Raw genomic sequence first — 25,615 nt, 5'->3', positions numbered from 1 at the left:
TCACATACTTGAAACAAAGTTGTTTACATACTTTTGGAAAGGTGTCATCAATTTTGTTTGGCCCTTTTTCGGGTTTTGTATGACATGATGTCCAATGTGCCTTTTTTTCAGATTTTTTCAGTTGTTGCAATACATATGTAACGCCCGCCAGGGCAGTGCGGTAAATGGTACCGGTTCCGGTCATTATAAAAGGGGATGTCACGGTGGCTGCAACCCGGTCCGTGGCCCTGGGCGCCCAAGTAAAAGGGATAGTCTTTAAAGGAGTTAGTGAATAAAGTTTATGTGCGTGATGCCACCTGTGGTATTCGGTCAGAGGGGACCGACGCTGCTTAAAGGGGTCCTCTGGGGTGATCTTGTGGCAGCAGGGATGGTATAGCTTCCCACAGGTGAAGCTGGGTCCACAGGGCTCCCGGTGTCTAGATGGGAATGGTGAATAGTGTAGAAAGAAATGGAGGACATAGATTTGTAGTCTTTTTACCTGGTTTACTGAAGACTTCAGGCAGCCACAGTTCAGGGCACCAGATCACAGGTACAGTCATGGTTCGGCCAGCTTGGAAGTGAGTTCAGAGTCCCCTTTACCAGGTGGAGTTAGAAGCCTTCCTACCAGCGCTGTGGTGTAGTCCCTTGTTGCCTGTGGCTTCTGTCAAGGTCCTCACTGTTAAAGGGTAGGACACTAACCCGTATGACAAGGTGGCTCAAGACACTTTACAGGGTTTCTATCATGGCCCGGGCTCTATGCGCCACTATGTCTCCAGGTGTTAGGGCGTACAGGTGAAGTTAACAAGGCTGGTTATCAAGAATATAGGGGCCCCCCACGCCGTATTTTTTAATTATAAAAATAATTAAAAATACCATGGGGTGCCCCACATTTTTGACAACCAGCCTTGAAAAAGCAGACAGCTGGGGGATGGTTTTCTCAGGCTGGTAAGGGGCCTTGGATATTGCCCCCCAGCCTAAATATAGCAGCCCACAGCTGTCCAGAAAAGGCATATCTATTAGGTGCACCAATTCTGGCACTTTGCCCAGCTCTTCCCACTTGCCCTGTACCGGTGGCAAGTGGGGTTCATATTTGTGGGGTTGATGTCACCTTTGTATTGCCAGGTGACATCAAGCCCACAGCTTAGTAATGGATAGGCGTCTATATAAGACACATATCCATAACTAATCCTATAGTTGTATTGTAAATAAAGTCACAGCCAGAATAAAGTCTTTTATCAGAAATAAAACAAAACACACTTTTACTTTTTTTATTTAAAAATAACAAACACAGTTATACTCAAACGCCTATTCCACCGAAGCCCTCGTTCTCCTGTAAGAAACCAAAAGTAAAGAACAATATCCCTCATCTATCCGTCGTTCTGTCCTACGCCATAATCCATTTCTGGGGAAAAAATAGTTTTCAACCTGGACTATGCCAAGTTGCAACCGTCCAGGCTTAGAACCACTTGTGAATGAGCTGCTGTCAGTGCAGACTCAGTGAACGGTGGTGACATCATCAAGATTACCTATGGTCACTGACGCTGCATTCCCAGGCAGTTTGAACGGCAGTAACCTTGGTGAGATCCCCGCTAGTACCATGAGAGTTTTTCGTGGGAACTCCTCTATTCTTGATAACCAGCCTTGATAAAGCTGACAGCTGAGGGTTGCAGCCCCCAGCTGTGCCATTTGCCTAGCTGGTTGTCAAAAATACAGAGGAACCCACGCCATTTTTTTTTAAATTATTCACAGCGCAGGAGCCTGCTAATGAATACACCCTTCAGCTGCTGCTGCTCTCACCGTTATTAGTGGCAGCAGGTGTCAGATGATGGGAGATGCAGTCCCATCTGCTGACACCAGTGACTGGAGGTAAAGTCTATACCTCGGATCACAGCTGAGTGCTCATGATGTCTTTTAACTGCGTGGGAACTACGGCTCTCTGAACAGCGGGGATGGTTTCACCGCCGATCAGAAGCGGTGTTTGCCAAGCTGTCATGCACATGACAGTATAAACATATTGACTACAGGATAAGAAACCTTAGTCACGAAGTGTATAATATAAAACAAGATCTTTATTGACATAAATAACACATACAAATATTAAAATAGTGCCTCACAATCAGATGGAATACTTGATCAAGGTAAGAGACCCAACCCACAGGATATATACCCTCCTAAATATGCATAATAATTATTTTAGACCATATTAGACATAAGACCTTCCAATTCGGCCATATCCTTAAGTGTAAGTCCTATATACAGACCCTATGTAATTTCATGCACACACCTGCCAGCTTGCCGTACAATGGGTTAATCCCTATAGTCGAGATGTACCTAAAAGACCGGAGGTCAATACCTCAGTGCAAGCAATACAGGGGGAAGCAGATGCGAAACGTGCGTCAGGGTAATCAAGGTTTAGCGTGCCACGAGGCAGGACGACAGGAACACAGGTAATATGTACCGGGCAGTGCGCCCATGTAATTTAGAAGACATATAAGCATTTTATACTTTGCTGATACAGCGGGTACTATGAATTAGTGATATAGAGTGAGAGACCTCCTGGGTTTTGTCCTGGTGGGTGTTCTTTGCCGTACAAATTGGTATGGCTTCTTTATGTGTAATGTGAGTGGTTTTTTTAGCACTGTATTGCTTGCACTGAGGTATTGACCTCCGGTCTTTTAGGTACATCTCTGTCATGATCCCAATGGCAGGGGATCACAAAAGGACAAGCACAAAAAACAAAACAAGCTCTAGGGTGATGGAAACTGAGCTGACCGCGATCCTGAACCTCAACACACAACTAGCTGTAGCCGGGGAACGTGCCTACGATGATTCTAGACGTCTCGCGCCAGCCGAAGAACTAACTTTCCCTATTAGAAGAAACACAGACCTCTCTTGCCTCCAGAGAAACACCCCACAGAAATAGCAGCCCCCCACATGTAATGACGGTGAAATGAGAGGAAAGCACATACGTAGTTATGAAAACAGATTCAGCAAAATGAGGCCCGCTAAAGCTAGATAGCAGAGGATACAAAAGTCAACTGTGCGGTCAGCGAAAAACCCTACAAAAAAACCATCCTGAAATTACTTGAACTCATGTTCCAACTCATGGAACATGAGGAGTAATATCAGACCACTAGAGCAACCAGCAAAAAGGAATCACATATCTGCAAGCTGGACTAAGACAAAAATTAAGCAAAACGTGGAACAGGAAAATCAAAAACTTAGCTTGTCCTGAAGAATACAGAAGCGGGAAGCAGAGGTAACAAGACACACTGATTACATTGATAGCCGGCGAGGAAATGACAAGAAAGCCAGGTTAAATAGGAAACTCCCATATCCTGATAGAACAGGTGGACACCAGAGACCGCAGAGAACACAAGTCACCCAGTACCATCTGTAACCACCAGAGGGAGCCCAAAAACAGAATCCACAACAGTACCCCCCCCCTTGAGGAGGGGTCACCGAACCCTCACGAGAACCACCAGGGCGACCAGGATGAGCCCTATGAAATGCACGGACCAAATCAGCAGCATGAACATCAGAGGCAACCACCCAAGAATTATCCTCCTGACCATAACCCTTCCACTTGACCAAATATTGGAGTTTCCGTCTGGAAACACGAGAATCCAAGATCTTCTCCACAACATACTCCAATTCTCCCTCCACCAGCACCGGAGCAGGAGGCTCAAGCGAAGGAACAACAGGTACCTCATACTTCCGCAACAACGACCGATGGAACACATTATGAATAGCAAACGATGCCGGGAGATCCAAACGAAACGACACAGGGTTAAGAATTTCCAAGATCCTATAGGGACCGATGAACCGAGGCCTGAACTTAGGAGAAGAGACCTTCATAGGAACAAAACGAGAAGACAACCACACCAAGTCCCCAACACGAAGTCGAGGACCCACGCGGCGACGGCGATTAGCAAACTGCTGAGCCCTCTCCTGGGACAACTTCAAATTGTCCACCACATGACTCCAAATCTGATGCAACCTATCCACCACCATGTCCACTCCATGACAATCAGAAGGCTCCACCTGACCAGAGGAAAAACGAGGATGAAACCCCGAATTACAAAAGAAAGGAGAAACCAAGGTAGCAGAACTAGCCCGATTATTAAGGGCAAATTCGGCAAGCGGCAAAAAGGTAACCCAGTCATCTTGATCAGCAGAAACAAAACACCTTAAATAAGTTTCCAAGGTCTGATTAGTTCGTTCCGTCTGGCCATTCGTCTGAGGATGGAATGCAGACGAAAAGGACAAATCAATGCCCATCCTAGCACAGAACGTCCGCCAAAATCTAGACACAAACTGGGATCCCCTGTCAGAAACGATGTTCTCCGGAATCCCATGCAAACGAACCACGTTCTGAAAAAACAGAGGGACCAACTCAGAGGAGGAAGGCAACTTAGGCAAGGGTACCAGATGAACCATCTTAGAAAAGCGGTCACACACAACCCAGATGACGGACATTTTTTGAGAGACAGGGAGATCCGAAATAAAGTCCATGGAAATGTGCGTCCAAGGCCTCTTCGGAATAGGCAAAGGTGACAACAATCCACTGGCCCGAGAACAGCAAGGCTTAGCCCGAGCGCAAACTTCACAAGACTGCACAAAAGAACGCACATCCCTCGACAAGGAAGGCCACCAAAAAGACCTGGCCACCAAGTCTCTAGTACCAAATATTCCAGGATGACCTGCCAACGCAGAAGAATGGACCTCGGAGATGACTCTACTGGTCCAATTATCCGGAACAAACAGTCTTTCAGGCGGACAACGATCAGGTTTATCCGCCTGAAACTCCTGCAAAGCACGTCGCAAGTCTGGGGAGACAGCCGACAAAATCACCCCATCCCTAAGGATACCAGTGGGCTCAGAATTTCCAGGGGAGTCAGGCACAAAACTCCTAGAAAGAGCATCCGCCTTCACATTCTTTGAACCTGGCAGGTATGAAACCACAAAATCGAAACGGGAGAAAAACAGTGACCAACGAGCCTGTCTAGGATTCAGACGCTTGGCAGACTCAAGGTAAATCAGATTTTTGTGATCAGTCAAGACCACCACACGATGTCTAGCACCCTCAAGCCAATGACGCCACTCCTCAAATGCCCACTTCATGGCCAAAAGCTCCCGATTACCAACATCATAATTCCGCTCAGTGGGCGAAAACTTTCTAGAAAAGAACGCACATGGCTTCATCACTGAGCAATCGGAGCTTCTCTGTGACAAAACCGCCCCCGCTCCAATCTCGGAAGCATCAACCTCAACCTGAAAAGGAAGTGAAACATCTGGCTGACGCAACACAGGAGCAGAAGAAAACCGGCGCTTAAGTTCCTGAAAGGCCTCCACAGCCGCAGGAGACCAATCAGCAACATCAGCACCCTTCTTAGTCAAATCCGTCAAAGGCTTAACAACACTAGAAAAATTAGTTATGAAACGACGATAAAAATTAGCAAAACCCAAGAACTTCTGTAGACTCTTAAGAGATGTAGGCTGCGTCCAGTCACAAATAGCCTGAACCTTGACGGGATCCATCTCAATAGTAGAAGGGGAAAAAATATACCCCAAAAAAGAAATCTTCTGGACTCCAAAGAGACACTTTGAACCTTTTACAAACAAAGAATTGGCCCGCAGGACCTGAAACACCTTCCTGACCTGCTGAACATGGGACTCCCAGTCATCCGAAAAAACCAAAACATCATCCAAATACACAATCATAAATTTATCCAGATATTCACGGAAAATATCGTGCATAAAGGACTGGAAGACAGAAGGAGCATTAGAAAGTCCAAAAGGCATCACCAAATACTCAAAATGGCCCTCAGGCGTATTAAATGCGGTTTTCCACTCATCACCCTGCTTTATCCGCACAAGATTATACGCACCCCGAAGATCAATCTTAGTGAACCATTTAGCCCCCTTAATGCGAGCGAACAAATCAGTCAACAATGGCAAAGGATACTGATATTTAACTGTAATCTTATTCAAAAGACGGTAATCTATACAAGGCCTCAAGGAACCATCTTTTTTGGCCACAAAAAAAAAACCTGCTCCCAAAGGGGACGAAGACGGACGGATATGTCCCTTTTCCAAGGACTCCTTAACATAATCCCGCATAGCAGTATGCTCTGGCACTGACAGATTGAACAAACGACCTTTAGGAAATTTACTGCCAGGAATCAAATCTATAGCACAATCGCAATCCCTGTGAGGAGGAAGCGAATTGAGCTTAGGCTCCTCAAAAACATCCCGATAATCAGACAAAAATACCGGAACCTCAGAAGGAGTAGATGAAGCGATAGAAATCGGAGGTGCATCATCATGAACCCCCTGACATCCCCAGCTTAACACAGACATCGTTTTCCAGTCCAAGACTGGGTTATGAGTTTGTAACCATGGCAGACCAAGCACTAAGACATCATGTAAATTATACAGTACCAGGAAGCGAATCACCTCCTGATGAACGGGAGTCATACGCATGGTCACTTGTGTCCAGTACTGAGGTTTATTCATAGCCAAAGGTGTAGAGTCAATTCCTTTCAAAGGAATAGGGACTTCCAGAGGCTCCAGACTAAACCCACAGCGGTTGGCAAATGACCAATCCATAAGACTCAGGGCAGCGCCTGAATCCACATAGGCATCGACGGAAATGGCTGATAATGAACAAATCAGAGTCACAGACAGAATGAACTTAGACTGTAAAGTACTAATGGCAACAGACTTATCAACTTTTTTTGTGCGTTTAGAGCATGCTGATATAACATGAGCTGAATCACCACAATAAAAACACAACCCATTTTTCCGCCTATAGTTTTGCCGTTCACTTCTGGACTGAATTCTATCACATTGCATTGTCTCAGGTGCCTGTTCAGAAGACATCGCCAAATGGTGCACAGGTTTGCGCTCCCATAAACGCCGATCAATCTGAATAGCCATAGTCATAGACTCATTCAGACCTGTAGGCGCAGGGAACCCCACCATGACATCTTTAATGGCCTCAGAAAGGCCATCTCTGAATCTTGCAGCCAGGGCGCACTCATTCCACTGAGTAAGCACCGACCATTTCCGAAATTTCTGACAATATATTTCTGCTTCATCTTGCCCCTGAGAGAGAGCCAATAAAGCTTTTTCAGCCTGAATCTCTAGGTTAGGTTCCTCATAGAGCAAACCCAATGCCAGAAAAAACGCATCCACATTGAGCAACGCAGGATCCCCTGGTGCCAATGCAAATGCCCAATTCTGAGGGTCACCCCGCAGGAAAGATATAACAATCTTGACTTGCTGAGCAGGGTCTCCAGAAGAGCGAGATTTCAAAGAAAGAAACAACTTGCAATTGTTCCTAAAATTAAGAAAACTAGATCTATCTCCAGAAAAAAACTCTGGGATAGGAATTCTAGGTTCAGACATAGGAGCATGTACAACAAAATCTTGTATATTTTGAACCTTAGCAGCAAGATTATTCAGGCTGGAAGCCAAACTCTGGACGTCCATGATAAACAGCTGAGGTCAGAGCCATTCAAGGATTAAGAGGAGGTAAGACGCAGCCAGGCTGCAATTAAGGCTATGCAGCAAACTCTGAGGGGGAAAAAAAAAAAAAAACTTCCTCAGACTACTTTTCCTCCTACTTCAGCCAATACGATTACCACTTTTTGGCCGGCTATACTGTCATGATCCCAATGGCAGGGGATCACAAAAGGACAAGCACAAAAAACAAAACAAGCTCTAGGGTGATGGAAACTGAGCTGACCGCGATCCTGAACCTCAACACACAACTAGCTGTAGCCGGGGAACGTGCCTACGATGATTCTAGACGTCTCGCGCCAGCCGAAGAACTAACTTTCCCTATTAGAAGAAACACAGACCTCTCTTGCCTCCAGAGAAACACCCCACAGAAATAGCAGCCCCCCACATGTAATGACGGTGAAATGAGAGGAAAGCACATACGTAGTTATGAAAACAGATTCAGCAAAATGAGGCCCGCTAAAGCTAGATAGCAGAGGATACAAAAGTCAACTGCGCGGTCAGCGAAAAACCCTACAAAAAAACCATCCTGAAATTACTTGAACTCATGTTCCAACTCATGGAACATGAGGAGTAATATCAGACCACTAGAGCAACCAGCAAAAAGGAATCACATATCTGCAAGCTGGACTAAGACAAAAATTAAGCAAAACGTGGAACAGGAAAATCAAAAACTTAGCTTGTCCTGAAGAATACAGAAGCGGGAAGCAGAGGTAACAAGACACACTGATTACATTGATAGCCGGCGAGGAAATGACAAGAAAGCCAGGTTAAATAGGAAACTCCCATATCCTGATAGAACAGGTGGACACCAGAGACCGCAGAGAACACAAGTCACCCAGTACCATCTGTAACCACTAGAGGGAGCCCAAAAACAGAATCCACAACACATCTCGACTATAGGGATTAACCCATTGTACGGCAAGCTGGCAGGTGTGTGCATGAAATTACATAGGGTCTGTATATAGGACTTACACTTAAGGATATGGCCGAATTGGAAGGTCTTATGTCTAATATGGTCTAAAATAATTATTATGCATATTTAGGAGGGTACATATCCTGTGGGTTGGGTCGCTTACCTTGATCAAGTACTCCATCTGATTGTGAGGCACTATTTTAATATTTGTATGTGTTATTTATGTCAATAAAGATTTTGTTTTATATTATACACTTCGTGACTAAGGTTTCTTATCCTGTAGTCAATATGTTTATACTGATTTTGGAGTGTGGCCCATTGGTGACTTGAGGAAATGGGTTGGTGCGTTTTGTTCATTATGCACATGACAGTGTGGCAAACACTGGATGTTTGGGCCCCCTTTTCAAGTGAATGGGCTACGGGTTCGGGTACTGTTCTGGTGACCGAACCAAAACTTTTTGTAGCTGTTCATCTGAACCCTAACATCCAGGAGTCTCTTCCTTCAAACACGGCGAGTTGAGTTAATGCCAAAGACCACAATTTTTGTCTCATCTGACCAAAGCACCTTCTCCCAATCACTCACAAAATCATCCAAGTGTTCATTGGCAAGCTTCAGACAGGCCTGCACATGTGCCTTCTTGAGCAGGGGAACCTTGCGGGCCCTGCAGGATTTTAAACCTTCATGGCATGTGATACCAATGGTTTTCTTGGTGACTGTGGTCAAAGCTGCCTTGAGATCATTAACAAGTTTCCCCCGTGTAGTTTCAGGCTGCTCTTTCACCTGCCTCATGATCAAGGATACCCCATAAGGTGAGGTTTTCCTTGGTGCCCCAGATCGATGTCGATTGATAGTCATTTTGTGTTTCTACCATTTTCTTACTATTACACCAACAGTTGTCTCCGTCTCACCAAGTGTCCTATGTATAGTTTTTGTAGACCATTCCAGCTTTGTGCAGGTCTATAATCTTGTCCCTGACATCCTTAGAAAGCTCTTTGGTCTTGCCCATGTTGTAGAGGTTAGAGTCTGACTGATTCATTGAGTCTGCTTTGTACAAAAAGAAAAAATGAGCATGAACCGCACCTCCAAAAACCATACTTTGATCTAAAGCCGTTAGGCAAAAATTTATATAACTGAATATGAGGTTTTCAGTTTAACATTCTGATCAGACTGTATGAAGCCCAGTGCCACGTCACGGCAAACCTTGTAGTGGGTCCTACCGCCCAAACGGAGCGGAGCCGTGCGGCGACCACCGCCACAGCGGCAATGCACCATCAGGGCAGATGGTCTGTTGCCCCACAGCACCCATGCTGCAAGACTAAGCCCCCATGACTCCAGACCGCGCCGCCCCACCAGCACAAACCATGGCAACTATGGCCCCCAAGCTGCAAAGAAGGGAGGAACACAAAAAAGGTGCAGAGTATGCTCCAAGTGGAGAATATGAAGGAACACAATTTCCTATTGTGAAACCTGCCCTGAAAAACCTGGCCTTTGCATTATGGATTGCTTCAAAGTGTACCACATGTCTATAATGTAATAACATTTTATTTTACCCTGTTAAAACAACATAATTTATAATCTAATGTACTCCGCACAACTCATGCATAACACCACATTATAAATTCATACACCAGTAAAACTAAAAGCATTAATATCATTACTATAACTACTGTATGCCTTTCCATAATTCTTTGATGAGTGTAGTTTCCAAAAATGGTGTCACTTGTGGTGGGTTTCCACTGTTTAGGCACATTAGGGGCTCTCCAAATGCAACATGGCACCCGTAGACCAATCAATCAAACTCTGCATTCCAAAACATCACTCCTTCCTTTTGAAGCTCAGCAGAGTGTCCAAATAGTTCCCCACTACATAAGGGGAATCAGCGTACTGAGGAAAAATTGCACAACAAATTTTGGGGGAAATTTTCTCTTGCTAGCTTTGTGACAATGAAAAAGTTTGAGGTTAAAGAAACATTTTTGTGGGAAAGCATTAAGCTACTTACTGGTAGCGGCATTTTTCGGAGGCCCATGACAGCACACGAGAGAGGGGATCCGCCCTTAAGGAACAGGAAACCTACAGATACAAAAGGGCGGCACCTCTCCCCATGCATCAGTTGTATTTCAGAGCCTGAGAGGACTGCCGCGGTTAGTGGTACACAAATATACATTATATACATTATATACATTTGAAACAAAATAACCCATTATTGTAATAAGACACCATACGTGAGATTTACATATTACGCTATATACATATCAGGAAGTGCTACCCCCACGTGAATAGGGAGGGAACTAAGGGTGCTGTCATGGGCCTCCGAAAAATGCCGCTACCAGTAAGTAGCTTAATGCTTTATTCGGACTCCCATGACAGCACACGAGAGATTTACAGAGATGTAAGCTACCTTAGGGAGGGACTATAGATTGTAGCACCCTTAACCCAAAGGAAAGATCAGAGGAGGACCCCAAATCCAACCGATAGTGTTTAAAGAAAGTGGAAGGGGATGACCATGTGGCCGCCTTACATATCTGCTCCACTGACACTCCAGATCTTTCTGCCCAGGATGACGCCATGGCCCGGGTGGAATGTGCCTTTAGGTTCTGCGGAGCTGGCCCCCCACCTGCTGTATAAGCTAGAGAGATAGTTTCCCTAATCCATTTAGCCAGTAAATATTTCGATACTCTAAACCCTTTCCTTGGACCTTGGAAGGAAAGAAGCAGTGCTCCATCTTTCTTCCAATTATCAGTAGCTGAAATATACTGAAGAAGAGATCTCCTGACGTCTAACGTATGAAGCTCCTGCTCTTTAGGATTAGAGGGATTAGGAATAAAGGACGGCAAAACTATCTCCTGTGATCTATGGAACCGTGTCGCCACCTTTGGCAGATATGCTGGGTCTGGTCTAAGGACTACTCTGTCTGACAAGATTTCAGTGTATGGAGGAGCTCTGGAAAGTGCCTGTATATCCCCTATCCTGCGAGCTGAGGTTATGGCGATCAGGAAGGCTGTCTTAAGTGTCAAACATTTTGATCGAGGCCTCCTGCAGAGGTTCAAAGGGGGGTTTAGTTAGAGAGGACAGAACTAAATTTAAATCCCATGGAACTGTTCTGTCTTTATGCAGTGGTGTAGATCTACTAACTGCCTTCATAAACCTCGCTATCCAGTAGTTATTCGCTATATTACAGGAAAATAGGGCACCTAAAGCTGAGACCTGTACCCTAAGGGTACTAGGAGAGAGTTTTAACTCGAACCCCTTCTGTAGGAACTCTAGGATTTGTTGTACTGGCACCCCGTCTTGGACATTAAACTTTGAACAAGACAAGAACTTTCTCCAAGTCCTAGAGTAGATTCTCGTAGTTATTTGCTTTCTACTCTTTAGGAGCGTGTCCACCAAGTTTGGAGAGAAGCCTTTCCCCACTAATAGTGACCGTTCAAACTCCATGCCGTCAAATGGAGCCCCGCCGCTTGTGGATGGGAGATCGGTCCCTGAGAAAGCAAGTCCGGGATCTCTGGCAGTACCCAGGGGACCGCTACAGACATTGTCTTGAGCCAGGCAAACCAGGTTCTTCTGGGCCAAAAGGGGGCGATAAGGATGACTTTTGCTCGATCCTCCCTGATTTTCTTCACCACTAGAGGTATCAGGTTCAGTGGTGGGAAAGCATAGGCCAGTGGAAAATCCCATTTTATGAGAAACGCGTCTACCGCCAGGGGATTCTCCCTGGGATTTAGGGAGCAAAAAAGTTTTACTTTTCTGTTGTTTCTGGTGGCGAATAGATCCACCACTGGTTGACCCCATCTGCGGACGACGAGATTGAAAATGTCCTCGTTGAGAGACCACTCTCCCTGTTTTAACACATTTCGGCTGAGGAAATCTGCTGCCACATTTTCTTTTCCCTTGATGTGAAGAGCTGTCAAAGATAGAAAATTGAGCTCTGCCACCTGGAACAACCGATCCGTGATCTGCATTAAAGTTTCGGAACGAGTTCCCCCTTGCCGGTTTATGTAAGCGACCGCCACTCTGTTGTCCGACAGAATTCTGACGTGCTGGCCCTGCAGATATACGAGGAATTTTTTAACAGCCAGTTCAACCGCCAACAACTCTCTTTGATTTGATGAAAATGTTGTGAAGGGTTCCCACTGTCCCTGGACCACCATGTCCCCCATATAGGCTCCCCACCCTGAAGAGCTGGCATCCGTGGTTATCACGTGGGTGACATCTACCATCCAGGGAACCCCTGCTGATAAATTTTGTTTATCTAGCCACCATCTAAGGGAATTCAATGTTATCGGCCTCAATGTCAATTTCCCATTCAATGCGCCTCCTAAGGCTCTGTCATGGAACAGGACTTCTTTTTGTAGGGACCTGGTGTGGAACTGAGCCCACTTAACTGCTGGGATGCAAGATGTGAGTGACCCAAGTAGAGACATTGCTTGTCTAAGTGTCATGGAAGGTGTATTGATTGCTCTTAATACAAAACTCTGAATTTGGTCCATTTTCTCCATAGGGAGGAGACACTGCTGTGTCACTGAATTCAACATTAACCCCAGGAATTTTTGAACATTTAGGGGCTGTAATTTTGATTTTTCAAAGTTTATGATCCAACCCAACCGTTCTAGTTTGGTTTTAGCAATCTCCCATTGTGACAGACAATGATCTACCGAGTTACCTACAATGAGGAAATCGTCTAAGTAGGGGACTATAAGGATATTTGACTCTCTTAAATGCGCCATGACTTCCGCAATTATTTTAGTAAACACCCTAGGTGCCGAGGTGATCCCAAAGGGGAGTGCTCTGAATTGAAAATGTTGAATCCTACCCCCCATTAGTATCGCTACCCTCAGGTACCGTTGGAAATCAGCATGAATGGGTACATGATAGTAGGCATCTTTCAAATCGACTACTACCATGAAACAGTTGTTGAAAAGCATTTTTATTGCCGAATTGATGGATTCCATTTTGAAAGTGTGTTTCACCAAAAACTTATTGAGACCCTTAAGATTTATAATGGTCCTGTAAGATTTATCAGGCTTCTGGATTAGGAACAGGGGAGAGTAAAACCCTTTCCCTGCCTGAGAATACGGCACTTCTACCAAAACATTTTTGGAACAAAGAGTCCTCACTTCCTCTTCTAGGGCGAATTGTTCAGTGGGAGATGAGCGCCAGGGTGTTAAACTAAATTTGTCCTGTGGAATATGAACAAATTCCAGCTTGAGACCATGGGAAACAGTGTCTTTTATCCAAACGCTGTTTGTGATTTTCGACCACTCTGCCGAGAAACGCAATAGTCTCCCTCCCACTGGAATTGCCAGTCATTGGTCTTGTTTTTTATTTTCCGTCTGGTTACGGCGAAACATGAGACCTGTACCTCGCTTTCGCCTATCCTCCCATCTGGGACGATCTCTCCCTGGTGAAAAGGCTCGCTTTCCTCCCCGGTTGAACCTTCTTTTGTTGAAGGGACGACGGTATGGATTGAACAGGTTGGGAAACTTTTTCTTATCATTTCCTGCTTTCTCCAGGAGTTCATCCAGGGTAGGCCCAAATAAATACTCGCCTTTACAAGGGATAGCGCAGAGCTTCGCTTTTGCCTGCATATCCCCCGGCCAGCATTTCAGCCATAGGGCTCTCCTTGCAGCATTAGAAAGTCCTGCTGCTCTAGCTGCCAACTTTACGGAGTCAATTGAGGCGTCTGATAAAAAAGCCGCCCCCTCCTGGATTACAGGTAATGCTGAGAGAATGGAATCTCTAGAGGCCCCTTGTTTTAATTGGGTCTCCAACTGGTCCAGCCAGACCATCATTGACCTTGCCGTGCAGGTTGAAGCTACCGCAGGTCTTAAGGAGCCAGCTGCCATCTCCCAGGTTCCCTTCAGGAAGGTATCCACTTTCCTATCCAGGGGGTCTTTAAGTGTTCCCATATCTTCAAATGGGAGAGAAGATCGTTTAGCTACCTTGGCAATTGCTGCATCCAGCTTTGGTGCTTTCTCCCAGTTACCTACTGCTGGGTCATCAAAAGGGTATCGACGTTTTTGCGCAGGTGGTAAGGAGCCTTTTCTCTCCGGTTTTCTCCACTCCCTATTAATAAGATCTTGTATTTTCTCATTTAAAGGAAACACTCTGCGCCTCTTTTGCTCCAATCCACTGAACATCATTTGTTCTTTGGATAGTTGAGGCTTGGGTTCCGATATACCCATTGTGCCTCTGACCGCCTTTACCAATTTGTCTATCCTTTCTAGGGGTAGGCAAAACCGAGCAGCGTCTTCTTCCGAAGAGGAGGATGATGCTGCTGAATTGTCTGATTCTTCGGACTTGTCCTTTTCCATAGACGAATCAGATGCCCACTCAGTTCTCTGCCTAGAACCTCCTGACTGTGAAAGGTTTTTAAAGGACTCTTTAACCTCCATTCTAATCATCTCCTTGAGACTGGCCGTAATAGAGGAGGATTCTTCGGCTACCTACGGGGATAAGTAAGGTAGACTAGAGTGTAAGATCTACATGCTATACCCCCTCCCCTCCTTCCAGAACCTCACCGTCTGCTGGATACAGGGGTCACATAGTTTTTTAGGGTGTGAGTCAGGCAAGGGAACCCCGCAGATGGCACATTCCCTATGCTTCGCCTTACTGACGTTTTTCCTTCCCTACATAAAAACACATGAGGGGAGACTAGTCACTAAGTGAACTTTCTCGAAGATCACTTACCAGTGGCTGCTCACACCCAGAAATACCGAAGCACGAGGGGGATCCTTTTTGGCTGACCCTCCAGACCCCTGTCTGGAGGAGCTTCTGCGGCCCGAACCATCGCTCCTCTTTTCATGTTCCTTCTCCTTGGGTTTCTGGGATGCTTGTTCCAGCAGCACAACCTGCTGATCCTGATCTGAATCCATTTTCAGTAAATTGGAGCCAGAACCCGGGAACATGCTGCTGGAGCCGCCTTATAAAGCCCCTCCTTCGGTCAGCGCATCCTGCCCAGCTTGCTTGTTTAATTTTCCCGCCCTCCCGCAGCTGTGGGGAATCAATCGTTACTCCGGAGGGATTGCGGCATGATCTCCGGTGGGCGCCGCCATCTTGGAGCCCCCGCGCATGCGCAGGAGCTCACCGATCCGGAAGACGTCGCCGGCTCCGCCCCCCGACGTCACCACAGCTTTCAGCGCTTCCTGTCAGCGCTGCAGCCCTTGTGGAACGCCGAGGCCGGCCAGCTACGATCCGATCGGCGCCCCCTAGATGCCGCCGCGCCCCCCCCTGTCCAGAGAGACCCACAGCACACGGGAAGGACGACTTACCAGACGCTGGCCCCGGAGACCGGACACCCCCTGGCGACCGCTCCTCGCTGCCTAGTCACCGCCGTGCCGCCCTGCCAGGGCCACCGTGACTACATCAGGTACCCGCACCGGCCGAAGTGGGAGACCCCCTCGCCACCAGAATCGGTCCGGCCGGCCTGGACTCCTGTAGATTCTATAGGCATCCAGTCCCTTCAGGAACAGGAAACCAACTGATGCATGGGGAGAGGTGCCGCCCTTTTGTATCTGTAGGTTTCCTGTTCCTTAAGGGCGGATCCCCTCTCTCGTGTGCTGTCATGGGAGTCCGAATAAAAATAGTTTTCTTTTTCACGATTCAACGTTGTAAATTTCTGTGTAGCACCTGGGTGCACACATTTAGATAAATTCCTTGAGGGGGTCTAGCTTCCAAAATTTGGATCACTTGTGGGGGTTTCCACTGTTTAGGTCCATCAGGGGCTCTCTAAACGTAACATGGCATCCGATCTCAATTCCAGCCAATTTTGCATTCAAAAAAGTCAACAGCGCTCCTTCTCTTCCGAGCTTTGCTGTGCGCCCAAAGAGTAGTTTTCAACCACATATGGGGTATTGGCAAACTCAGGAGAAATTTCACAACAAATTTTAGGCTCCATTTTCTCCTCCTACCCTTGTGAAAATAAAAACATGGGGCTAAAACAACATTTTTGTGAAAAAAAAAAATCAAAATGTTCAATTTTTCCTTCAACATTGCTTTAATTCATGCGAAGCACCTAAAGGGTTAAGAAACTTCTTGAATGTGGTTTTGTGCACTTTGAGGGGAGCAGATGTTAGAATGGTGTCAATTTGGGGCATTTTCTGTCACATAGGCCCCTCAAAGTCACTCAAATGTGATGAGGTCCCTAAAACTATGATTTTGAAAATTTCTTGGAAAACTAAGTAATGGCTGATCAACTTTAAACTATTATAGCTTCTCAACAAACAAAAAAATATTTAAAAAAAATGGTGATATAAAGTAGACGTGAGAAATGTTGCTCATTAACTATTTTGTGGTTTAGGCCTCTTTCACACTTCCGTCGGTACGGGTCCGTCGCAATGTGTCGGGCCGACGTACCGACGGACGTTGTGAAGGTTTTGCACAACGTGGGCAGCGGATGCAGTTTTTTGACGCATCCGCTGCCCATTCTGCAGTCTGGGGAGGAGGGGGCGGAGTTTTGGCCGCGCATGCGCGGTCGAAAATGGCAGATGCGACGGACAAAAAAAAACGTTACATTGAACATTTTTTGTGATGATGGTCCACCAAAACACGACGGATCCGTCGCATGACGGACGTGACGTGTCGCGATCCATCGCTAATACAAGTCTGTCCAAAAAACGCATCCTGCGAGCACATTTGTAGGATCCGTTTTTTGCCCAAAACGATGGATTGCGACGGATGCCAAACGACGGAAGTGTGAAAGAGGCCTTAATGGGAACCTGTCACCCCCCCAGGGCCTATTAAGGTAAAAGAGCCACCTTCAGCAGCACTAAGGCAGCATTCTTTGAAGGTGGCTCTTATGTTTATTATCCATAGGAATGCTGAAATAATGAGTTTTATAAATTTCCCGCTATAGCTCTATTGAGTCAGGGAGGTATGATTTCTCCCTGACTCAAGCGCCTCGCAGCTGTCCATCATCCCATCGGGCGCCGCCTCCTCTATGTCTTGTGCCATCACCCGTGCTCTGCAATTATTTTTCGGGAATGTGCACGCTGCCCTGGAGCTTCCAATAAGTGATGTAAGTAGATCGCGCCTGCGCACAGCGGAGGCCCCAGATCCCGCCCCGCAGTGTGTTATGATGTATTCACAATGCGGGGCTGGGAATCTGGCGCTGTGCACAGGCGCGATCTACTTACATGCCTTTGGGCACATTTCAGTACACTTTAGGAAAAGCTCCTGTAAAAGCCTGTAGGCTAAGTGCACAGATGTTTGTCTTCCTACTCTTTGCCTCTATCCATTCAGTGATATGCTAAAAGTTGGTCAACATTGCTGGGCAGCAGAAGCTGTAAAGGCTCGTTCAGACGAAAGATTATTCTGACATCTGGATTATCCCATCATATTTGCCCCGATTCATCAAACATCTAATTCTGGCATAAAACCTTTTGGCATTTTTACACAAGTCCCGGCCAGCCCTACCTCCTTTTTGAAAAGTGTGCAGAGCTTATCGGAGAGAGGTCGTGACTGAGTGCCAACAACCACTTCAACATAATTCAAGTAAAACAAAAGTTATGACCGAAATGTACTCCGGTCACTGACTAAAGTACATTTTCTGCGGTGGTCTTCATGAATGTGGCGCATCTCAGACTGAGTGCACACGGCGTTTGTATATTTAGCCTACTCCCCCCTCCCACCCCCTGTGCGCCCGCCCGCTGTTAATAAAATACTCACCCGGCTCCCTCGCGGTGTCCTGTCCTGGCCGCAGCTTCTCCTGTATGCGGTCACGTGGGGCCGCCGATTACAGTCATGAATATGCGGCTCCACCTCCCATAGGGGTGGAGCCGCATATTTATTATTGTAATGGGCGGCCCCACGTGACCGCTCATATAGAAGGTGCGGTGAGGACAGGACACTGCGAGGGAGCCGGGTGAGTATTTTATTAACAGCGGGCGGGCGCACAGGGGGTGGGAGGGGGTTGTGGACAGGGATCTTTATTTTAAACACAAGAAAAACAAAAAAAAAGGATTATTCATATCTTCTCTACAGTAAACGCTGCTGCAGAGAAGATATGAATGGCGGCTTCAGCACCAGAAGCAGGGGACAGAGCTTATCTCTAGCGCTGTCTCCTGCACGGTGCGTGTGGTACCCAGGCGGCACACGTGCAGCACACGATGTGCCACACTGATGTGCCACAGAAACGCACGGGCACACTGACAATTCCGGTACCAATTTTTCCGGTACCGGAATTATCTGGACGTGTGAGACTGGCCAAAGAAGAAGTTACAGATCTGTGAGAGCCAGAAATCTTACATGTTTTAAAGGTGACCAAATACTTATTTTCCACCATAATTTGCAAAATAAATCTTGCCAAATCAGACAAGGTGATTTTCTGGATTTGTTTTCTCACTTTGACTCTCATAGTTGTGGTCTACCTATGATATCAATTACAGGCCTCTCTCATCTTTTTAAGTGGGAGAACTTGCACAATTGGTGGCTGAATGAATACTATTTTTCCCCACTGTATACTGTAACTCTACCATGAGGTCTATGCTTCTTTACAAATGGTCCAGATGGTGGGCGGATATTGGGGTCAATGGTGACAGTGACCACTATTGGACACATGCTGAACATAGGTGCCTAACAATTACCAAAAAATGTAGTGTACATGGCCGTCCTCCAGTGCACTGCTCATCAAGACTGGCGCAACCGTTACAGTCCTAACCCACTGGTTCCCACCCAGATAAACACAGACCCCAATAGTCTGTCCTTATCCTCCTCAGCTCCCAGATCCAACCCACACATAGGGATCCATCTAGAACACTAATATCCCAGGGTGGATGACATTATTCTCCACCACCTCACTATAGAATTATAAGGGCTTATTTCACACTTGGCCATTATAAGCATCCAACGAGAATTCCCCAAATAATAATATCAACTAATAATATTCCAGCTTTCATTTTACTGGAGTCGTTCGAGAAATGAAAGCTGAGCTCTGAGAGAAAGCGTCATCTGTCCCCAAACCAGAGCGCCCTCCCCTGTATACATGAGCACAGCCAGCGTTCTATTACTGTACATATACACATGGCAGAGCTGGGGGCACTATCTCCGGGAATGGAGGGGTTACTGCCCCCTGCCCCCGCCCAGTAATGGGGAATCTCCAGCACCTACCTCCACCTGCAGAGCCGCACACCACATATATGGCTGTTCTGTGCGCACAGGACCTGTGATGAGGTCACAGGAGGGGAGGAGTCAGGGGTCACATGATCAGGGGCCTCAGTGTATGCAGGACTCTGCTGTGCTGGTTGTCATGGTGCTGGATGAGGGGAAGTTTATATGTGGGGTCCGGAGGGGGTTACAGGGTGGATGTAGCAGAGCCGTGTGTGTGCGAGGTGTACCGAGCGGAGCCGTGTGTGTCCAAGGTGTATGGAGCGGAGCCGTGTGTGTACGAGGTGTATGGAGCAGAGCTGTGTGTGTACGGAGCAGAGCCGTGTGTACGGGGTGTACAGAGCGGAACCGTGTGTGTACGAGGTGTACGGAGCAGAGCCCCGTGTGTACTAGGTGTACGGAGCAGAACGGTGTGTGTACGAGGTGTACGGAGAGGAGCTGTGTGTGTACGAGGTGTACGGAGCAGAACGGTGTGTGTACGAGGTGTACAGAGCAGAGCCGCGTGTGTACGAGGTGTACGGAGCAGAGCCGTGTGTGTACGAGGTGTATGGAGCGGAGCCGTGTGTGTACGAGGATTTATGGAGCGGAGCCATGTGTGTAAATAGTTAATAGTTTTTTAGATTTTTCACTTTGGTAATTTGTAGCACTTAACATTTCTAACATAAGCATTAACTCCTTGTATCCTCCCTTTGCTGACTGTTTTTTTCATTCTGTACACCCCTTTCACATGTAAATTGCCATGGAATAAATGGTGATACAATAATAACCACAGACCTTCCCAGACTGACATCAGCTCACAGCTGTCTGCTTTACCTTTGCTGGTTATCATACATAGGGAGGAACCCACATCATTTTTTTTTTCAATTATTTATTTAAGGTGAAAGAAGCTTTAAAGGGTGGACTATAAAGTACACGTGCAAGGCAGTCAAAGGTGCCATTTTAGAATATGTAGGGTATGTAGGCGGGGTTGTGAAATTATATATGTGCCCGATATCTATTCTGATTATTGCATCTCTTTTTGTCCCTTCACCCATGACAGCCTACCTGAGAGAGGGATCCGTCCAGCCAGGACAGGAAACCTACTGAAATACAAAGACGGTGCCTCTCACTCGCTTCAGTTAGGTTTTCTGTCCTGACGGGAACCCTCGTGCTGAGACCCAGACGGGTTGAAGAGTTTGTTATTTTTGTTCATACTTCCCCACTCCTGTCTCAGCACTGGAAGAACAGGCAGAGTGCTTGTATGCCAGCCTTCAGGTGCTGGAGACACTGTCCGCGGGTCTGGTGGGCCTTGGCGTACATGCTGGCGTGAGCGGCACAGTCACGGGCCACGCCGCTCTCCCTCCCATTTCTTCCAGCCGAAGCTCGTAGTGAGCCTGGCTTACGGGGGCTCGCTCTGCTGACGTTGTGCCAAGGCACGCTAGGAATGGGCGTGCCTGCGTGAAGTCAGTGGGGGTGTGCGGGAGCCAAAATGGAGATGCCCTGAGTGAAAAAGCTGGCCGGTATGCGTGGAAACTTGGCGCGACCTGGCAGGGCCAGTGGAGGGGCATCGTTGGGCACTGGAAGAGGTGGAGAGAGTAGCGGATCCCTTTTATAAAAAGGGATGACCACAGAAGAAGCGCTTATGTCCGAAGCTCCCCATCATGGAGGATCCTAGAGGACAGCAAGAGCAGCGGCCTTTCTAGCAGACACCTCAGCAGACTCCGTGAGGTTAGCGGCTAGGTCGGCAAGCCTATCCAATGCAGCTAGATGGGTCTTATGAATGAAAGGATATCCAGGAGATCTGACTTCAAAATATAGACTCATGTGATGGCCAGTTTCTCTTTGGGCAAAAGCTAGAGGACATCTTGGAGAATGTAGGTGACAAGAAGAAGGGATTCCCTCGATTCCCGATAGAAGTTAGGAAACCTTTATTACTCGGACTTCAAGGATAGAAAGGGGTCCAGATATATGTTCAGAGGGCCCTCTACATCTTCGAAAAAACCCTCCCAATGATGTCAAGTCAGAGGTAGGGGGAAGCTCTCACTCTTTCTCCTTGCCTGGTTGAACATCTCCCCCTGCCACTGGATCTTGAGTCATACAACAACAGTCGCACTCAAAGAAAGGTTTTGGAGATTTGGTTTTTGTCTCAAAAAATTGTGGTTTTCTTTATTACAAACACCAAAATAAAGGTAGCACCGCAGTGTTGCAAGGTAGGTAACGTTTCGACCCACAAGGTCTTTCTCAAACCTTAGAATTGTAGGAGCGGAGCGAAGGGCATAGATCCCTGGGTGGGTGTAGGAGTCCCGTTCAGGGCTGTAGCTGTGAGGATACTGGTGTCTGGTGTACTACCGCAGACACCAGTATCCTCACAGCTACAGCCCTGAACGGGACTCCTACATCCACCCAGGGATCTATGCCCTTCGCTCCGCTCCTACAATTCTAAGGTTTGAGAAAGACCTTGTGGGTCGAAATGTTACCTACCTTGCAACACTGCGGTGCTACCTTTATTTTGGTATTTGTAATAAAGAAAACCACAATTTTTTGAGGCAAAAACCAAATCTCCAAAACCTTTCTTTGAGTGCGACTGTTGTTGTATGACTATAATCTGGAGCATCCCTCCGTGTTCAGTCTGCACCACCCGTAGCGAGAGTGCACGTCTTGTTCTACAATACTGGATCTTGAGTGTCATCAAACACGGCCTGAAGATAGACTTTGTCCATCCACCTCGCCATAGGAAATCACCAGGGGAACAACTGGCCCTGAAAATCACCAGGAGAACAACTGGCCCTGGAGGCGGAGATCTTGGGACTCTTACAAAAGCGAGTTCTGTGCGAAGTCCCATGATTTTATTCCTTCCTCTTTTTGATAAAGAAGCCGTATGGTTCTCTAAGGACTATCATCAACCTGAGGAAGCTCAATTGATATATTGTGAATTATTCCTTCAAGATAAAGTCGGTGAACACAGCTATAAAGCTGTTATTCCAGGATGGTCTCATGGCAGTCATCGACTTAAAGAATGCCTATGATCACATCCCAATACATCAGGACCATTAGAATTTCCTGAGGGTGGCTCTGTATGTCTAGGGATGGGTCAGGCATTACCAGCATACGGCCATTTCATTCGGACTGTCCATTTCTCTGAGAGCATTTACCAAGGTAATATCGGAGGTGATGGCCTACCTTTGCTCTTGGGACATCGTTATCATCCTGTACCTGGACAACTTCCTTATAGTCGGAAGGTTAGAAGATCACTGTGCAGAGCAGGTGAGGGAGATAAAGGTGGTCCGGGAGAAGCTGGGCTGCATGGTAAATACCCTCAAATCAAGCCTAAAACCTGAAAGGATACAATCCTTCCTAGGGTTGGTTTTAGACTCTGAGCGCCAGATCTGTCTCCCAAAAGTAGCCAAAATAATGGCCTTAGCACTGTCAGCAATACATCAGCGAAAAATTACACTAAGAAAAGCGATGTCCTTGCTACGATCCCTAACATATTGTATACCGGCAGTACGATGGGCCCAACTTTACCCGAGTCCGCTGCAGTGGGAGGTCCTGTCTGCAGAGGTCATTAGAAGGGCATTTAAGGTCTATGCACATGTTGTGGATTTGGCTACGGATCCGAAGCGGATTTGACGCTGCAGATTCGCAGCAGTTTACATGGTACTGTACAACGCATGGAAAACATGGAAAACCAAATCCGCAGTGCCCATGCTGCGGAAAATACAGCACGGAAACGCTGCGGTTTATTTTCCACAGCATGTCAATTCTGTCTGCGGATTTACACCTGTTTCATAACTGGAATCCGCAGGTGTGAAAACACATGTGAAATCCTCACATAAACTCCAGTAAATCTGCAGGTAAAAAGCAGGGCGTTTTACCGGCAGATTTTTAAGATTCTGGCGGAAAAATCTGAACACTAATTCGCAACGTGTGCACATAGCCTTAGAGGGAGAGTTGTCTTGGTGGATAGTAATGAAGCATTTTTCGTCCAGTGGTTAAGGCCAGTGGAGGACATTATCACGAGACGCAAGAAATACCAGATGGGGGGGCCCATCTGAGGTCTTACTCTGTGCTGGGGACCTGCTCTCCTCTAGAAAGGGATCAGCGTTCGAACTCGAAAGAGCTGTGTGCTGTGGAAAGAGCCTTGAGACAATTTCTCCCCTTCTTCCAGTGTCACCATGCTCGAGTCATATCAGATAATCACGCAGTTGTGGCTTATATCAACCATCAGGAGGAGAACAAGGTCCCATACCCTTATGATGGCAGTAGACATCCTACTCCTGCTAGCAAAGCAACACCTACTGTCCCTTATGGCACTTCACAATAGTGGAATAGACAACACAAGAGCAGACTTCCTGAGCTGCAAAAAACTGAGACAGTGCAGGTATAGGGGCGGCCGGACATAGATCTGTTTACCAGTTTACACAACAGGAAGGTGAGGAACTTCTGTTCGTTAAACTCCAGGGAGAATCCATTCACAGTGGATGCCCTTCAGATTCCTTGGAGGTTCAGGATGGCTTATACTTTTCATCATACAATCTTGCCTTGCACAGGCGTGTCCTATGGAGGACAGAGAATGAACTTCAATCCAATATTGCAGCCAGCATGCAGCCAGCGGGTAAGGAAATGGTGAATCAAACACCCAAAAACCCCGCCTCCATGGCTGAAAATTGTTCCCTCCAAATTCAGGTGACAATGTCCCTTTAAGATGGTGTTGCTAGTGGCCCTAACATCAGCACGGTGAACGACATACAAGCCCTGTCTATATGCCCCCCCTATACTCAAGATGTATGACGACCGAATTGTTCTAAGGGCAGACCCAGCATATCTCACCAAGGTGATACTTAAATTCGAAAGGAGTCAGGAAATTATTTTGTGATAACCCTAAAAATCCAGGGGAAGAAAAATTCCATACCCTAGACGTGAAATGGCGCTCCGGTTCCTGAAGGCATCAAGGCTCACTCCACCAGAGCCGTGGCTACCTCCTGGGAAGAAAAGGCAGAGTTATCAATTGATCAGATATGTAAGGCCACTACCTGGTCCCCACCATCTACTTTCTTTAAGCACTACAGACTGAATTTGTCCTCTGCTGACTTGACCTTTGGTAGAATGGTGCAAGCAGTGGTCCCTCCCTAAGGTGTTTCATTTCTCAAAAAAACTCTCAAGTCTGCTGTCATGGGTGAAGGGAAAACACCAGTTACTTACCGGTAGCCGTTTTTTCTGGAACCCATGACAGCACCCGTATATTCCCCCCCCCCTTCTCACCTTTTGGGTATGCACTATAGTTTGGGTGTCTTTTGTTTATATGATGTGGTGTTGGTTATCTGTGTAAATTAACCAGAGGTCCTCTCATGCTCTGTAACCCAACTGAAGAGGGGGAGAGGTACTGCCCTTTTATTTCAGTAGGTTTCCTGCCCTGGCAGGGCGGGTCCCTTTCTCCGGTGTGCTATCGGTAAGTAACCTTGGTGTTTTTAGTACTTGACTGCTTCAATTTCCTGGTTCAAGTGTGCTTAAACATCAGACTTCCTATGAATGGTCCATGTTCTGTTAGATTTTTCTTATACCCATAGACTTGAATTGGGGAGTCTCGTCCAACATATGCAGTTAATAGCATGCTGAGATTTTTTCTTGACGCCTATTGGAACCGAGAAAATATGCAAATGAGCATGGCCTCATTGGATAACATTGGTCAGAGTACAATTCGTTTTCTCGCATTGCACGCCTCCTTATTTTATGCCAGTGTGGGCGAGCTCTAATCTGACAGGTCTAATACATTTGAGATAAGCAATTCGATTAGTTTTGCCCTGCTAGGGTGTTTAGTGAAGTCCTCCATTGAAACCAGTTTTCGGAACTGATCATACTGGGTGCTTCTGGCACTCACCAAGCCTGACAACCTGCTGTGATTGTTTCATGGATTTTTTTGTGTAAAAAAAAAAAGGGGGGTGACCAAAAAATAGTGATGGGTGATCTAAAATCCTCATTACTCGAATTGAGCAGATCGAACGCTTGGACGGGTATGGAAGTCAATGGGAAACTCAAGAACTTTTCTGGCAGAACTCCTCAGGAGGTCTGGGGGACAAGGAAAACCACTGGAATGGATGGAAAAGGCTCAAATA

At 46.7% G+C, this 25,615-nt stretch overlaps 1 protein-coding gene across 1 annotated transcript in view; it reads right to left on the bottom strand.

Annotated features, from left to right (window-relative positions):
* LOC138664024 (gastrula zinc finger protein XlCGF57.1-like) overlaps window positions 1-19,567 on the bottom strand; it is a 72,605-nt gene extending 53,038 nt beyond the window's left edge. Inside the window, exon 1 of the mRNA XM_069750430.1 lies at window positions 19,527-19,567. The gene's annotated coding sequence lies outside the window, so the exon portion shown is untranslated. The remainder of the gene's footprint in view (window positions 1-19,526) is intronic.
* Between the last annotated feature and the right edge of the window lie 6,048 nt (window positions 19,568-25,615).

This window comes from Ranitomeya imitator, chromosome 2 (genome assembly GCF_032444005.1).
Source record: "Ranitomeya imitator isolate aRanImi1 chromosome 2, aRanImi1.pri, whole genome shotgun sequence".
NCBI classification, from domain to species: Eukaryota; Metazoa; Chordata; class Amphibia; order Anura; family Dendrobatidae; genus Ranitomeya; species Ranitomeya imitator.
The sequence above is the reverse complement of the archived record's forward strand: the minus strand, read 5'-3'. Positions and strand labels throughout refer to the sequence as shown.